The sequence below is a fragment of the Chinchilla lanigera genome, unplaced genomic scaffold (genome assembly GCF_000276665.1).
Source record: "Chinchilla lanigera isolate Chin_1 unplaced genomic scaffold, ChiLan1.0 scaffold00184, whole genome shotgun sequence".
NCBI lineage: Eukaryota > Metazoa > Chordata > Mammalia > Rodentia > Chinchillidae > Chinchilla > Chinchilla lanigera.
In genome coordinates, this window is record NW_004955585.1 from 443700 (window position 1) to 460151 (window position 16452).

Below are 16452 nucleotides of genomic sequence, written 5' to 3' on the forward strand. Positions count from 1 at the left end.
TTTGCCGCTGAGCTAAATCCCCAGCCCCTGTATTTTGTATTTTTTAAGGGAAGAACCTAAATTCCCTTTGTATATTGTTACTGTATGTGAACAGGGACTGAGTCCCTAGGACACTAGCAATCCATCACCTGGAACAATCCAGGAGGAGCTGCAAACTGTTCAATTTCTCACCAGGAGAAATTGAGATACTTCCCACTATTCCTCATCCAAATCCCTAACTTTGAAAATCATAAAAATCTTAAGAAAATCTTTGATATTAGCTGGGCATGGTCGTGCATGCCTGTAACCCCAGCATTTAGGAGGCTGAGGCAGGCATTTAGTAAATTTGTGCCCAGCCTGAGTAATCTGGTGACTTAGCAAGACCCTGTCTCAAAAAAGTGAAAAGAAAAAAAAGGAGCTGGTACTGTCTCTAGATGCATCCATTTACCTATAATAGCCTTGAGTTTATCTTTCTTTATAGCTGAGTAATATTCCATTATATAAAAATACCACGTTTTTTATTCATTCCTCAGTTGATGGGATTTAGGGTTGTTTCCACGATTTATCAGTTACAAATTGCACTGCTATAAATATGGGTGCACATATATCACTGCCTTATGATGTTTTTAGTTCTTCTGGAAAAATACCCAAAAGGGGAATAGCTGGGATGAATGGTACCTCTAGTCTTAGTTTACTGAGGAATCTGTAGACTGATCCCCACAGTGACTGCACCAGTCTACACTTCCACCAACAGTGGAGAAGGATTCCTTTTTCCCCACAGCCACCACAGCTTTTGTCATTGGTTTATTTCTTGATGATAGCCATTCTTTCTGGGGTGAGATGTAATCTCAGCATTGTCTTACTTTGTATTTCTCGAATGATGAGCTGGTACTGTATCAAAAATGTAAAAAGAAAACATAGAGTGGAGGATATAGCTTTTTGTGAAAGCCCTGGGTTCAATCCCTACTACTGCAAAGAAGAAGAAAAAGAAGAGGAGGAGGAGGAGGAGGAGAAAACAAAGCAAAAAACAAACAAAACTCCAAACCTTGAATTTTGACAAGATTTATAATGGAAGTTCAAATAAATCTTATTCAGTTCTTAGAGCGAAAGAGTTCCTTAGTCAATTTGTACCTTTTTTCCTGCAAAATCATTCTTTCAAAAGCCTGTTTAAAAATACTTCTTCACCATTTTCATGGGAGAGTATTTACAGTAACTACTTAAATCTCTTTCATAAGAAGAAATACTAATGTGTTACCCTTATGAGAATTCGAATAAAAAATGATCCAATTTTTCACACTGGCATTTGGTAGCACTTTGAGCTCTCCTGAGATCAACCTGTCATTGATTTCCACATGGAAAAAAAATACGATGCAAAAAATTCATATAGGTTTTTGGCAAGCAGTAGGTACCCAGTTACTACTCATTGAATCAAATTCAAATAGAATTTAGAAGCCATTACAAAGCAAACAGCATGTAACCCACAAAGGCATGTGACATGATTGAAGTATTTATTTGAGAAACTATGACTTATTCCTTGCAATTCTCTTGTATATCATCAGTATAGATGGATATACAATGGGAAATTCTGTGGCATGTGTTGCCAGTTGGCTGGTTTGCTTTGGCCAAGAAGGCATCTGTGGGACTGTTTATTTGTTAGGCGGAGCTTGATTCAAGTAGTCTGCCTGGAGGTGAACCGTGATCCTTAGACACTTTTACTTTTGGCAGGAAACCAGCAAGCTTCCATTCAGGCTTTCATCCTTATTGCGGATCTTTTTTTATTCTTCCTTCTTATACCTCATCCAAGGAATCACTGTAATTGTTCTCCCAAGTACCAGCTGATATTTTCAGCCTTCTGTCTCTTTGCCCAAGGGAAAAATTCTGATTTCCTCTTTTCTATTTGGCAAATGTCAAAGGAAAAAGACTGGCTACACGATGTATTCCTTTCAGCTGCGTGAATGAACATCCTGTATTCTTTCCCAATCAAAGAGAAGATTTAACTGGCTAAAACTTAATTAGCCTATGCTCAGTGAGTTTTTCCTATTATTTCCCCATTGCTTCTCCTTTGTTTGTTCCTTTTTCTCTTCAAAGAATTCCGATTTTATGCATTTAAAATTCCATGAGCTTCATATGTTTGAATATCACGATTATTTCTAAACCTTTACTCTAGGTTCAGGGATAGTTTTCTGAATTCCTTATAGATTTGGCTTTCTGCAATAGTATATCTGCTACTCACTGCCATAATGGTACTTTTTTCCTTCTGCAGTTGTGCTTTTTATGTAAAAGTGATCTTGTCTGAGTTCATGTTGTTTTGTTATCATCTATGAAAGTTCTCCCAAAACTTTTGGAAAATACAAGATGGAATTATTCTAATATTTTCCCCAGTTTCATCATACAAGTCTATTTCATGGAGAGAAATCTGCCCTTATTCCTTGGAGCAGTCTCTTTATACCAGACTCTTGGATGTTTTCAAGTGTCTGATAAGTTGTTCTGTTTAAGTTCTGCTCGTTGGGATGGGTTTCAGTACAAATGATTTTATTTCTATTAAGAAAAGTGTCGCTTTACATTTCCATAGTTTTATTTTGCTACAGAAGCTGTCAAACTGATAGTAAACAAATGCGGAGCTGATGCTCAGGGCATAACAATTTCTCTATTTGTGGCGGCAGCATAAGTTATCTCAAAGACTATCCCCTTTCCAACTTGTCAGCACTGCCTCTTCTGAGGCTGTTACACACTACCTGTCTTTTTAGCACAATACCCCTAATGAGAGGACTAAAGCAGACCAATGGGCACCCTTGCTTCCCCTTAGCAGCCTGGTCCTATAGGCCTAGGGCCTGCCTTCACTCTTTCTCTGTGTGTGGGGATATGGGGAGGCTCTGCTTATAGATGACATCCATTTCTCAAGTTTCCCACTCAGTTTTTCAGTTATGTGTAGAAAAATAACGGTAATATTTACTTTGTTCCTCTTGCTCAGAACACCTCTTTCTGAACACCCCCCCCCCATTTCTTGCCTATTGATGGGATCCTTCTGGTTTCCAAATTGGTCTTAAATTTTCCTCTGTTCACATTTCTGTGATCATTTCTGTCAATAAGAATGTTCAGTGTAGAAAAGCTTTTTCATAGTGAACCATTGAAAACTACCCTCAGATTTAAGTAAAATACAAAACTATTTGCCCTAATGTAAATCCATATTTATTACTAAGTAGAAAAGGTACATGACAGTATTTATTGGACAGCACAATTTTCATCTAATTTTTTCAATTGTAGAGGAACACAGTAAGGTCTTGAGGTCTGATGAAGTCATTCTAGAATGTAAGCTTTGAAAAATATTCATTCGTTTTTCATCCCATGTCCTGTGGAACAGCCAGTATCTTCCTAACATTTCTGTAAATTCCTGATACTTAATGCTTTCCTGCTTACTTGTGATTCTGAGTGCCCACTTCTTTTAACCTTGTGTGCTTTAATTCTCTTGCCCAAATGTGCTCCCTTTTCCTTTATTTCCCTGAAACCATTTCTTTATCTATTCAACACATACTGTTAAATTTACACAGTTTCTTGTTGTTGAGAAGGAAGTACATGCATTTGCATTTCCACCCAAGGCATTTATATGCATTACTCACGATGATGTGGGTGAATGCTGGAGAGCCACTGTTGACATTCTTTTTCTTTAAATTTCTCTGGGTAGTCTATCTCAGGGAATTCCTTACAGACATCTTTCCTTAGAGATGCCACTCTTCTACAGGCTGACAGCTTTCAGTTCTTTCATTTCCCTCTCTTTCTCTTTCTCTTTCTCCTTCTCCTTCTCTTTCTCTCTCTCTCTCTCTCTCTCTCTCTCTCTCTCTCTCTCTCTGATTCACCCTCACTCCTCTCTCCTCTCTTCTTTCTTTTCTTTCCCCTCTCTTTCACCTTCTCCTCTCCTCTCAAGGAAATCCTTGTGCTATCTTTGTTTTCCCTCTTCAATTTCATTATTTATTTCAGTTCCTTTCTCTGATCACATGCATGGATGCATGAGGCTTCATCCTTCTCTTCTCCAAGTGTTCGTAAGGCAATTACCTAATCAAACATATTCCATTTCCAAAAAGAACTATGTTTAGTGTCTGCGGTTAAAGTAGTTGACCTTACTAATTACATGTGGGCCTATGGAGATGTATAGATAGACCCATCCAAAAGAATGGTATTCTCTTGGAGCTGTATGATTAGAAACTGCATTAGCCCATATTTTATTATTGGGGGTCTGCATTTTCTGTTTTCAGAAATGCATATCATTTAACAATCTTTAAAAGCAAACAAAAAATTTCACCAAAACCCTCAACCTCTCCAGCTTATCTAATTGCAAATAGAACATAATCAATCATAACTTTTCTTTTCAGGTTATAAAAGTTTTCTTGACAGAGATCTCACTTAGAAATGGAAGAAGTTTCTGAAAAGGGAGGTGTACTTCTTATCTTAACACTCCATTTTAAACTATATTTTCAAAAGCATATTTTGAATAAAGGATATAGTGTATATTTTCAAACCAATTTTAATAGGATAAATATAATTTTATACAATCACTTCACATATATACATATTATTCTGTAGAAAAAAGTAGACTAAAACATGCGGTTTAGGTTTGCAGATAAAGATTTACTTTGTTTTCCTGAATGATTTTAATTTTTGCAATTAGGTTGATGCATTGCTATTATTTGAAAAATTTGAAAAAAAACCCACAAATACACAAAACATACAGCAAAAAGATTTTCCAGAGTCGTGTAAATTTATTTTCAATTAGAAAATTCTCTTCATGGTTGATTTGAGAAAAATCACGGTTGATGTGTCACACATTAGTGCTTTAGCACAGCATGATTGAGGCAGGACAGTTAAGAGATTCTGCTTCTAAGTAGTTACACGAGCTTAGGGAAATCATTCCATCTAATATATATTTTATAATCTGCAAAATGAAAAACTGGAACTATGCTGTGATGTGTAACTCCCAGCTCCAACATTTTTGTTACTCCATTAAACATTAAGTAAAGCATCCAAAATGAAGAGAGAGTGTTGTGGGAGTAGACATGTAAAAACCAGATTCTGCGAGTAGGAAATAGGATTTGTTTCACTCAGAGAAATCATTGAGTGCCCAGAACTTCTTGGACGGCCCTGCAATATACACTGTGCAGAGCTCACACCATTCTAACTTCCTTTGCCAAATATTTTCTATACACTTAATGATTTTTTCTTATGCATTACTTCCTGATAGTGACCAAGTTGCAAACCAAAACTGCCTTAAGGACATGTCAGGAACTTTGCAAAGTCATAGAGCATCTTTCAGATCAATTTGAAAATCATTATGATCCTTTAATTCTTGAAACAATAGCCCTTGTGACCTGAAAGGGTGCCATTTCTCTCTAAGTACCTAGATTAAACACACAATATCTGGCTCCTCTTACACCCAAATTAAAACAAATGTTTTGTATAGAGTGTCATTTTATGAACATAACATAAGACACAAAAATATAGGGCTCTAATCAAAGGGAAATAAGGCTATAGAAATCTTCTTTCAGGAAGATGCCACTGTCTTTATTTGAAATTGCAGAGTTCCTCAAAAATAGTGAAGGCAATAGTTTTACAAGTTGCCTACTATTCTGGCCAACTGAAACCCAGAACACTCCCCTACTCAGGAAAGAGAAAGAAGCTCTTAAGATAAATGATGATAGATCTTTATTGAGTCCAGTTTTGTTCTTGTTGCTTTATTCTTAGTTCTTTAAACTAGATGCCCCCTATTGCTTCACTGTGAGATCTTCAGGACATTTTAAAAATTCTACCAATTTTTCTTTGTTCCAAGTGTGCTCAAAGTATCTAAATCATGATGCCCTCATTCTGTCATGTTTGTTCTAAATGCATATTCATATACAGGCTTATTTTATTATTTAAAATATGCAGATATCTCCCAGTGTCCAGTCCCTAATCTAAATGATCCTTAACTGTGTCAAGCCTGGAATTCATTAGTTTTATATTTCTTATGCTAATTTCTGTGGCTTTTCCAGTTACTTTCAATGGAGATCTGTTTTATTAGCTTAATAACACTCCTATCTTCCCATGCTAACGGGGGTTTTCATAAAAAATCTGAAGATTTTATATAGGGCCGAATAAAGAAGAAATAATTGAATGATAGGGCTGATAAATGGGACCTCTGGAGGTACCAGCTGCTGTAATCCCATCAAGTCCAAGACGCATAGTGGCTCTGGCCCCAAGTGCTATACGGCTCAGCAATGGACAGGTAAGTATCAAGGCGGTCATCCGCACATGACCTGAGAGTCGAGAGAGAATGCAGGCAAACTCACTATTTAAGACAACATTTCAAGGGGCTGACCTACCAAATCAGGGACAGTGACTAATGTGTTCTATAGACAGAAACAAAACAGATGAACAGCTATTCCCAAAGGTTAGATGCCATCCATTGAACTCCATTAAGCAATCAAATACCAGATGACTCAGAGTCACACTGTTCTTATGTTGGGAAAACTTCCACTCCACCCACCTCATCCATTAATGCCTCACCCCCTCAGCAAGGAAGATCTCTAACCTGAGAGAATATGCAGTCATAAGGAGGATGCTAATTATTAGAGGTCTAACTTGAGCAGCGCTCTAATAGGCACAATTTTAATGATTCTTCTCCAGGGAAGAACACATTATACAAGAGAGCTCTGGAAGTGGCTCTGAGGGCATGCTGTGGCTGAGGAGTTTAATGAAATGTTCTTTAAGATTCACAACACCTTACAGTGACCATGGAGGACTCAAGAAAACACTTGAGGGCTCATGAATCTTGGAGGTGCTACAGTGACCTGTTTATTTTTGGTGTTTGTTTTTCAAAATTATGGCAATATATGCACCATGTAAAATTCACCATCTTAGCCGTATGATCGTGTACCATTTTGACCATTCAGTGACATTTAGTACGTGTACATTGTTGTACTATCATCATCACCATCCACTCGCAGAATTCTTTTCATCTCTGTATCCAACACAAAATTCCTCCTTTCTCCTCCCACACAGCTACCTTACTACTTACTTTCTGTCCCTATGAATTTGAATACACTAAGTAATTCAAATAAGCAGAGCTGTGCAGTGTTTATCTTTTGTGACTGACTAATTTTACTTAGCATACCATCGTCAAGTTCCATTTCCATTGAAGCATGTGTCAGAATTTCTTTCCTTTTTCAGACAATAATATTTCATTTTATTTATATGTCACATTTTCTTTGTCATTTCATTAGCCCAAGGATGTTTAGGAAAAAGTGGCCAATTTCTGAATTACAATCAGATAATTCCTCTACACAATCTTGAACTAGATTGTGATAGAATAGCTCTTGGGACATGACAGTTCGGCCTTCCGAGAAAACAACGAACGTGACAAAAATGTCACATGGCATAATTTCTGTTTGTGTGGAAGTAGAGATGCAGTATCCATTCAATGCATTTGGTTGATCTCTTGTGGTTTAGACAATAAGTATTTTGTTGTAATGCTGAGAATCAAACGCAGGGCCATGCATGTGCTAAGTAGGCACCCTGCCTCTGAGCTACAGCCTATTTGGTCAGCTTTCTGTCATGGGGACACAATACCTGATACCTGCAACTTGAAGGATGAGAGGTTTATTTTTGACTTGTAGTTTCGGAGGTTTCAGTCCATAGTTTGCTGGCTCCAAGGCAGGAACACCATGGCAGAAGGCATGGTGGGGCAAAGCTTTCACCTCATGGTGGCCAGGAAGTACAGTAGAAGCAGGAAGAGCCAGGGAGAGAGGAAGGGACCAGGGGCAGGAATACATCCTCCCAGGTCACGCCACCCAGTGACACACCTCCTGCAACTGGGTCCTACCTCCTGAGAGCACGTTCAGCTATGGACTCATCAATGGATGAATCCACTGAGAAGTGTAGTGACCCCAAGGTCAATCATCTTCCAAAAGCCCTACCTCTGGACACATGAGACTTTTGGGGGATATTTTAGATCCAAACCATAACCCCAACACCAAGAACATCTTTTTCTCATTACAACAATAGCAAGTTACTAGTTCAAGCAAATAAAATTCTAACTGGCTATGCCTCTTTGAAAACACTGGACATCCTTAGTAATTTCATGCTTCTGATTAAATTCCATGGGATCACATAAAAGTTCATTTTCTAAAGATGTGTAAAATTCTATAAAATTTTAATGTACTATGAGTGAGAAGTGGTACTTTCATAATAGTAAAATGCATGTCTTATAATTTGTGAAGTTCTTAGAAAGATCTTTAAAAAGCTTTAAGGATACCAATGCAACTAACAAATTCATAACAGGACAGGGCAAGTATTATCCGCCTACTGCTATATCATGGTCTGGCACCAGAGGCGCTCCCCTGAACCCTTTTGTTGTTTTCTCTCTTGTGGATATTTCTAGCTCTGCTTTTAAAGTCAGCTTCCCCCTGTTGCTTTCATCCTCAGTCACTCCTTCCTTGCCCATATCTCAGCCTGCCCTGAAACACTGGATCGCTTCATAAGCAGTGCTCAGCCGTGCTAATGACTCTGAGAGAAAAAGCATTTGGGGATGGAATATGACAGCCAGCTAAAAGATCCTGAGACTCCCTCACCCATACACATAGATTCATCAGAATTTCCCCAAAACACATTAGGTTATGATGAAGGATCGGTAACAAAGAACACACAGATGGAATGTTCTTGCTAATAAAAGCAAATTTTAAATAGCTGTTTTGTTCTTAAGAAGATTAATTGCTGGTTTGAATTTTAAGGCATTCACCGTACTAAATTATGCAAACAGATAGTGGTGATATAAATTCCACCCTACTACAGATAAATGTCTAAAGAATGAATGTTTGCAAGGAGGGTTTTTCTTGGCTTCTTTCTTCCTTGAGCCTCATAGATGTTTGGATTTCTTCATGGTCTTAACTGCAGTCTATACTTAAATTTTGCTCACTCCAAATCTATGTTGATAATTGATGTGAAAACAAATATAAGTAGCACTACAATATTTCCCTATACTTCCCATAGCTGCTGATTTTGGTTGCAGCCAAATAGATATGGCTACATTCATTGAAGGCTAAACCCCTAAAATACTAGCTGTTCAAATAAAAAAAGAACTGCTACTGAGATAAGCATCTCTCTCTCTTTTCTCCCTCCCTCCATTCTTCCCTCCCTTCCTCTATCCCCTTCTGCCTGTGTCTCTCTCCTTTACACACACACACTCACGCACACACACACACACACAGATGGGGTGCTCCTTTCCACCTAAGTTGGACAATTTTATGCAATTCTTTGCTCTGCAGTTCATAAATAACTAGAACACTAATACCTACATCGCTACTTCCCTTTTAAAATGACCTGTACTCCAGGAAAGAGAATTTGATGAATGTAAAAATCACTTCCTGGAAATGAGATGAGCCATTTTCATAATGAATATGATTTCATGCACCTAGCTTTTAAGGAAGCAATTTACTTGCCTAGTTGCTAAATTGAAGATTATTGTGGTGATAAGAAAATGAATGGTTAATATGTATGGCCATTTATAAAATCTATTCCATATTGGTACGTCTGAAGCATAACCTAGAAAATTTTATTGTATAGATGAAAATCTTAAAGGTGAGCTATAATTGAATTGAGATCTAAACCCATAGACAAGTATTTAAATTTAAATTAGTCATTTATCAGTAGTATTGAGCATACCAAAAAGTTAGCTACAAGTGTTGCATTTACCTTTAAAAAGTGACTTTAAAATTATATTTCTGAGCAAAAAAGGATTTATTTAAATTATTAATGATGATATTCATCTTCATAAAATAAAGCACATGCAAACATGTGTTTGTCTTTCTGAGACCAAATCAGTGAAAACCATGCTTATTTACTTGCTACAGCAAGTATGACCTATAGCTTTATAAGCAGACCAAGATGAATGGTAGGAGTATCTGTAACAAAGATATTAAGGCATCGATTTGGGAAGACATGTCAAGTTTCTGATTTTATCTCCAAAGTATCTCTGCACATGAACATCAGTAAATAGATTAAGTGCAATGAAGTGGGGTAAGTCTCCTCCGACTTCCATGCGGCACGGAAACTGGAAATCACGAGCAGCTCAGGAACTGGAAAAGAGAGTCCCTGTAGCTGGATGGCTTTCACTTTGTTGACTTCAAATGCCATAAACTATCGAGAAAGGAAAACTTCTGGGAGTTGAGTTGCTCCCATGAGTCTGAACTAGCACAATAGATCCCTAGCTGGCCTTTCTTAGAAATCAAACTATTGTTCTTGACTTTGAAAATAGAAAGCTTACATGAACGTTTGGAAAATACATCTTTGTGTGGTGGGATTTGGACTTGTTGCCAATTCTACCACATTGCGTAACTTTTCTGGGCTGAGATTTGAAGGATTTAAAAATACCTTTTTGCATTTATTTACCTTTCTTCAGTTCTCTTATATAGTCTGATACTACATATTGAAAGATAAGTAACACTATATAAAATATGATTTGGTAGTTTAAATCAAAACAGATAAAAGGAAAACAGAGACAAAATGACCCTGGCCTGAAGCAAAATGATACACCTTGATTTTCTAACATCTAAACATGAATGAATTGTCCCTAAGCACATTAGTAGCCACTAGCAAAAGAGAAATTCTATGTGCAGTATAAGCCATACCATCAGTGAAGTAGAACTATATAAATTACATAATAACCATGGATGTGCAGTTATTCCTGGCAGAGAAACAGACCAGGAAGTTTTTCCAGACATCCATGTAAATAGTATTACTGATAGTCTAATGACTAAAGTCTCTAGCATTAGCACTATATGCAACAATTTAGTTTCATCATGATGGTGCTCACCATGACCGTTAGTGGAGGTCAACTTTATAATATCATAACACAGCATACTTTGAGAAAAGCCTTGCTCTCCACTGAAATGCCTGAAATCAGGGATGTTTTGGAAGAGTAGGTGGACAGTGTCTACTTTAAAAATTTTCCAATTTGAGGAGCTCTTGTCTTCCATTTAGCTTTTGACCCAAATTAAGTGGCAGAGAGTTTGGGATTATTCTCCCTGGTAAACAAAGCTATACTGTTTTGTGTTGCAGTTGATGTTGCTATGTACAGCCAAATTCACTTGTTTTTATAAATAGTGGAGCTCAGCAAAACAAAAATATCATTTCTTGAAGTCAGAACAATGAAATAAAGGCTCAGTTGAAGTATATTACTAAATGAAAGATAACATTAATAGTAAAGTTTAATTAAACAGTCACTATTGGTAGGCATTTTTCACAGTACTTTATGTGCACAATCACACTTAGTCAACACTAGCCATTTTATGTCCATTTTCTTCAAGATCAGGGAAGATCAGGGAAGGTGTGAAACTTGCCCAATATTCTTGAAGCTATGAAACTTGCCCTACATCCTTGAACTGGAAAGTGATCAGGGAAGTTATGAAACTTGCCCAATATCCTTGAACTTGGAAGTGATGGGGCCAGGATTTAAAAGCAGCTGGTATGGCTCCAGATTCTACATTATTAACTACTAGAAAATATTACCTCCTTGTAAGAGAGCTTTTCTCATTACCCTAAAATGGTATCTCTAAAAGGAACAGAGAGTTACCAGACAGCAGAAAATTTTATGAAGACAATTCAACTATGACGTTGACCTTGAACTACTCAAGTAAAACTACGTAAGTACTCCTGACGTCCTGAAGCCATTTCAATCTGACAAGCAAGGGAGAGAGACTAGTGGTTGAACGCAAGTGACCTGACTGAGTCCTTGTGATGCAAACTTAGGTAATTTTGTGCCCCTGTTTTTCACTTTCCCCTACTGTACACCAATAGTTTTGAACTTGAATCTGGGAGATTTTAGCCGGGGAAACCTGTGAAACTTTCAAAGCACATATGCTCAGGCTCTGTCCCAGATTTCCTGGGTTCCCAATGTGAGAATATAGAGTTAGTTTTCTAAGACAAGCTTCCCTTTTGCAAAGGCCTTTATAACTTGATGCGTTAGGAAACAATTCTGCCTATGTAAAGGTTTTCACTGTGCTCAAACTACAAGTGCCTCTCTGAATGTGGTTATGTGTATGAGCGCAGAAACACTAGCACTCATTCATTGCAAAGAATGCTTGGGAAGGAGCATCGGGGGAAATCTGAAAAGCAGCAGCCAAATCAAACCCATACAGAACCAGAGCAGGTTGCTGAAGTGAACACACCTCCAGCATTCACCACTGGAGTGAGCGGAACAGGAGAGGAATTACAGTACAACAATGAGGACTCACGGTACAAGCCACTCCCACTGGAGTCACCATGCCTTGAAATTCCAGATTTGCCATTTATCAGCTGGGTCACCTAGAGTAAATTTATTTGACTTTGTTGAGCTTTACTTTTTGTAATTGGAATATGGAAACAAATAGTTCTAGATTCCAAGGGTTTTATTTGGATTTTATTTTGTTCTTATTTTTTTCCTCTCAACTATTATGGTGTCTTTTCTTTTTGCCAGGCACTATTGCAAGGGTTTTGCATGTGTTACCCCATTTTAACTTTACCAGATACCACTGAATATGTGCAAGTCACCAAGCTAGTAAGCAGTTGGAGTGCATCCGGTTAGTGTCATTGCAGAACACACTCTTCAGCTCTGAGGCATAGTGCTTAAGGATAACTTGTTTGCCTCTCCTGTCTTTCTGAGGAGTACAAACGACAGTACCAAATGGACAGAAGCTACTAAATTTCTTCTTTACAAGCTAAATTCATTACATCCTCTCCATTATGAAAATGGGCTTCTGTAGTTCCAGAAAGTGCTTTTTACAAGATTCATTAAACTCCCTTTCTCTATGTGATTTTAAGAGGGTGGCAGAGGGGCTGGGGATTTAGCTCAGCGGCAAAAGCGCCTGCCTGGCAAGCGTGAGGTCGTGAGTTCGGTTCCCGGTACCGGGGAAAAACAAAAAAACAAACAAACAAAAAAAAAAAAAAGAGGGTGGCAGAAATATAGTTATTTGTGCCATAGGTTTCTGTAGACTCGTGGAATAACATTGGAGCTAGAGAGGCCCTTAGGCATATATGGTCTATTCTTCTCATTTTACACATGGGGAATCTGAGGCCTTAGAGTGGATAAATGATTTGAGCATGAAAACCCACCTAGCTATCACTAAATCAGAAGAAAACTCAGATTTTTCTGACTAAGTCAATGTCCGCTTTCCTGTTCGCTAACACCAGTCACCAACCTTGCAAGTATGAGTCACTGGTGAGTCCCACATTCATTCATGTATGTGTTTTAGTACTTGTTTACAGTAAATAACAATTGCATTCATCATGAGGAGTTGGTCCATGTACATAATCACGTTTAATTCTTTTTGTGCTCCCTCTACCACCTACATTTTTCAGTCCTTTTCCTGATGTCCTGTTAGCTATCTTTTATTTTACTCTTTATTTGTACTTTGTGTTTTTGTGTAAGAGAAACCATGTGATAATTAACCTTCTCTGTCTGATTTATTTCATTTAACATAGTTTCAGGTGGATCCCTTTGCCTATAAATGACTCAAATTTATCCTTTATAGCAGAGTAGTACTCCACTGTGTATAAATACCATATTTTCTTCACTCATTTATCTGTTGATGAACAGATAGGCCATTTCCAAGATTTAGCTATTATGAGTTGTGGTGCTATAAACATGGACATATATGTATCATTGTAATATGATGTCTTTAAACCTTTTGGTAAGATATCTAGATGGCAAATAGCTGGATAAAATGTAACTTCTATTTTTAGTTTTTTTAAAGGAATCCCTATGTTGATTTTTACAGTGATTGTATTAGGTTGAATTCCAACCAACAATGTAGACGAGTTCCTTTCAGTTTGTAGCATCACCAGCGTTTGTTATTATTTGATTTCTTGATGAAAGCCTTTATTTCTGGAGTTTGGAATCACAGTGTTTTTTAGTAAAGAGAATTCAAAAATCAAAATAACAGCAACATAGACAAAAACAAAACAAAACAAAGCAAAAATAATAAAAATGATACAGCATTTCAAAACAAAATGATGGGAATTAACAGTGGTTGTTACATTACATATTGTTAGCTTCAGTAAAGTTGCTCAGATTACTAGATGTAAGAAGGCAGGATTGATCAAACCATTAAAGAGATTCTTTAATTATTCAACTATTTTATTTTCCAGTAGAATATGTCTGGTTGTGCTTCTGCATCATCTGCTCTGGTTCATTGATCCACATGTCTGATTTTGTGCCAATACCATGTTGTTTTATTACTGTAGCTTTGTAATATAATTTGGGATTGTGATGCTTCCTGCTTTACTCTTGTTGTCCAGGTTTGTTCTGGTAGTCTGCGTCTTGTCTAGTTCCGATGAATTTTAGGACTGCTTTCATTAGTTCTGTGAGTAATGCTGTTGATATTTTTATTGGGATTGCATTAAGCCTATGTATCAGTTTGGGCAGTATCGTCATTTTGACAATAGTGATTTTGCCTACCCAGGAACAGGGGATATCCTTCCTGTTTTCTGATGTCCTTTTTGATATTTGTTTTCAGAGTACCATAGTTTTCATTATTGAGGTCTTTTTCTTCCTTTGTTAGGTTAATTCTGAAGTGTTTAATTTTTCTTAAAGTTATTGTGAATGGTATTATTTTCCTAAATTCTTTATAGGTGAAACATTATTGTTGTAGAATCATGCGAATGGTTTTATAGCTTACTATACTACTAAAAATAGTAATTAATTCTAGGAGTCTTTTGGTGAAATCATTTGTGTCTTTTATGTAAAGGATTATGTCATCTGTGAATAAGGATAGTTTGATTACATACGTATATGTAATCAAATGGGATATATATATGCTGATCTCTTCAGGTAACATTTTGAAGCTATATTTAATGACCATTTGCCACGGACTATGCACTGTGCAAAGTCCTGGGCTGAGGAGAAATAAGCAGGAGGTTTTGCTAGGCTTGGGTAATCCTTCTTCCCTTGTAGTGGGGAACGGGGAAAGATGGAGGGGGGCAAGCATTATTGTGTCAGTACCTTTGGCTGCATCCTCGAATTACCTCAGGATATCTTAACATGTTGACAGAACCATACTAAAGGAGGTTAATAAGAATCTCTGCATAGGGCCTGGTCATCTGTGGTTCCCTCATGTGATTTTAATGTGCCCCTGAAGTTAGTACTTACTGCTTCTACATGCACATTCTCTTAACAGTAGGTGAGAAGTGTATAGAAAGTTTAGTGCTCATGTGAAATGCTAAGGCGTAGCAGAAAATTGCTTTTGTAGTTTAAAGAAAGCCTGGCTAGAGAGACAATGACTCTTGGAGTAACCAAAGTATATTAAACTGCAGCTTATACCTGAGCACACTCATGAGTAGGTCAAGCCACACTGCTTAATGTTAGGTACTTTGTTATTCCTTATGTTCAGGGATTTTAAAAAAACATTATGAAGCACCTGTTCATGATGAAACACTATATGAGGCAATTAGGCTTATATAAGTGAATTTAACCCTTATTCCACTATGTAGTAGGCTAGTATTATGCCAGTTGTCCAACTTAGGAAACTGAGACTCACTACTAATATGCTGTAGACCACAGGGGATGTGGCTGAAACAAGATCTGAGGATGTCTTTTGACTCCAAGACCCCTTTCCACTGTGTCAGGTTGCAAAGGAAAGAAACTTCGTGAACAATGATATGTTAGTAAGTCACGTGAGTTTGAAATCATACAATTGTCAAGATTGTCAATAATAGGGTAGACTGGCCTTTTCCCACTCTCAATCTGTTCTCTCTCATCATGGCTTTGAGATTTTAATATGCCTTCCTGCCACCCCAGCCAAAGGAGTAATCATCAGAGCTAGAAAAAAGGTAAGACCCTTGCCAATCAGCCCTCTCTCTTCCTGGAGGAATGAACATGTCATATCTTTGACTTTGAAATCACTTCCTCTATTGAGATTTGCCAGAAAACAGGCACAAAGAATTGCGTCTTATTCTTAGCACATATTCTCAGCATGCCTTTTAATGACTCCTATGGGACCAGTTCCAAGCATGCTGTGTTTCTGTGTATACTGAGCATTAGCAAGCACAAACAAACACTTTTCTACAATGGTTGAAATTAGCAAGACAATGTTGAACACATTTCTGCTTTTTTGTTGCTGAAAACTAAAATATGTATTTACTTTCTTCTGAAGTAACCGAAAATTTTAGACTATACTGCCGGTCTGTTTGGGCTGCATTTAAAGAAAGCATGCAGTTGACATACTATGTAGATTTGAGCCCTGGCCTGTAAGTATTTTCATCTGCTTCTTGGAGGTGGTAGGAAGAGTGATGGAAGTATTTTTGTTTCATCTGTTGGCAGCCCATTCCCACGTCCGATGTGCTCATAAAAAGTCTCTGCAGTGAAAAGCCAGCATAGGGTGTCAGAAGAAATAAAAGGCAAACCAAATTTAATCCTGGGATTTTTATGGGTACTGTGAGGGAAAAGTAAATGTCACAATGCTGCCTGCAAGATGC

At 37.5% G+C, this 16452-nt stretch overlaps 1 pseudogene; it reads left to right on the forward strand.

The window, feature by feature from the left end:
* Positions 1 to 12310, forward strand: part of LOC102005429 — a 148533-nt pseudogene extending 136223 nt beyond the window's left edge.
* Positions 12311 to 16452: the final 4142 nt, after the last annotated feature.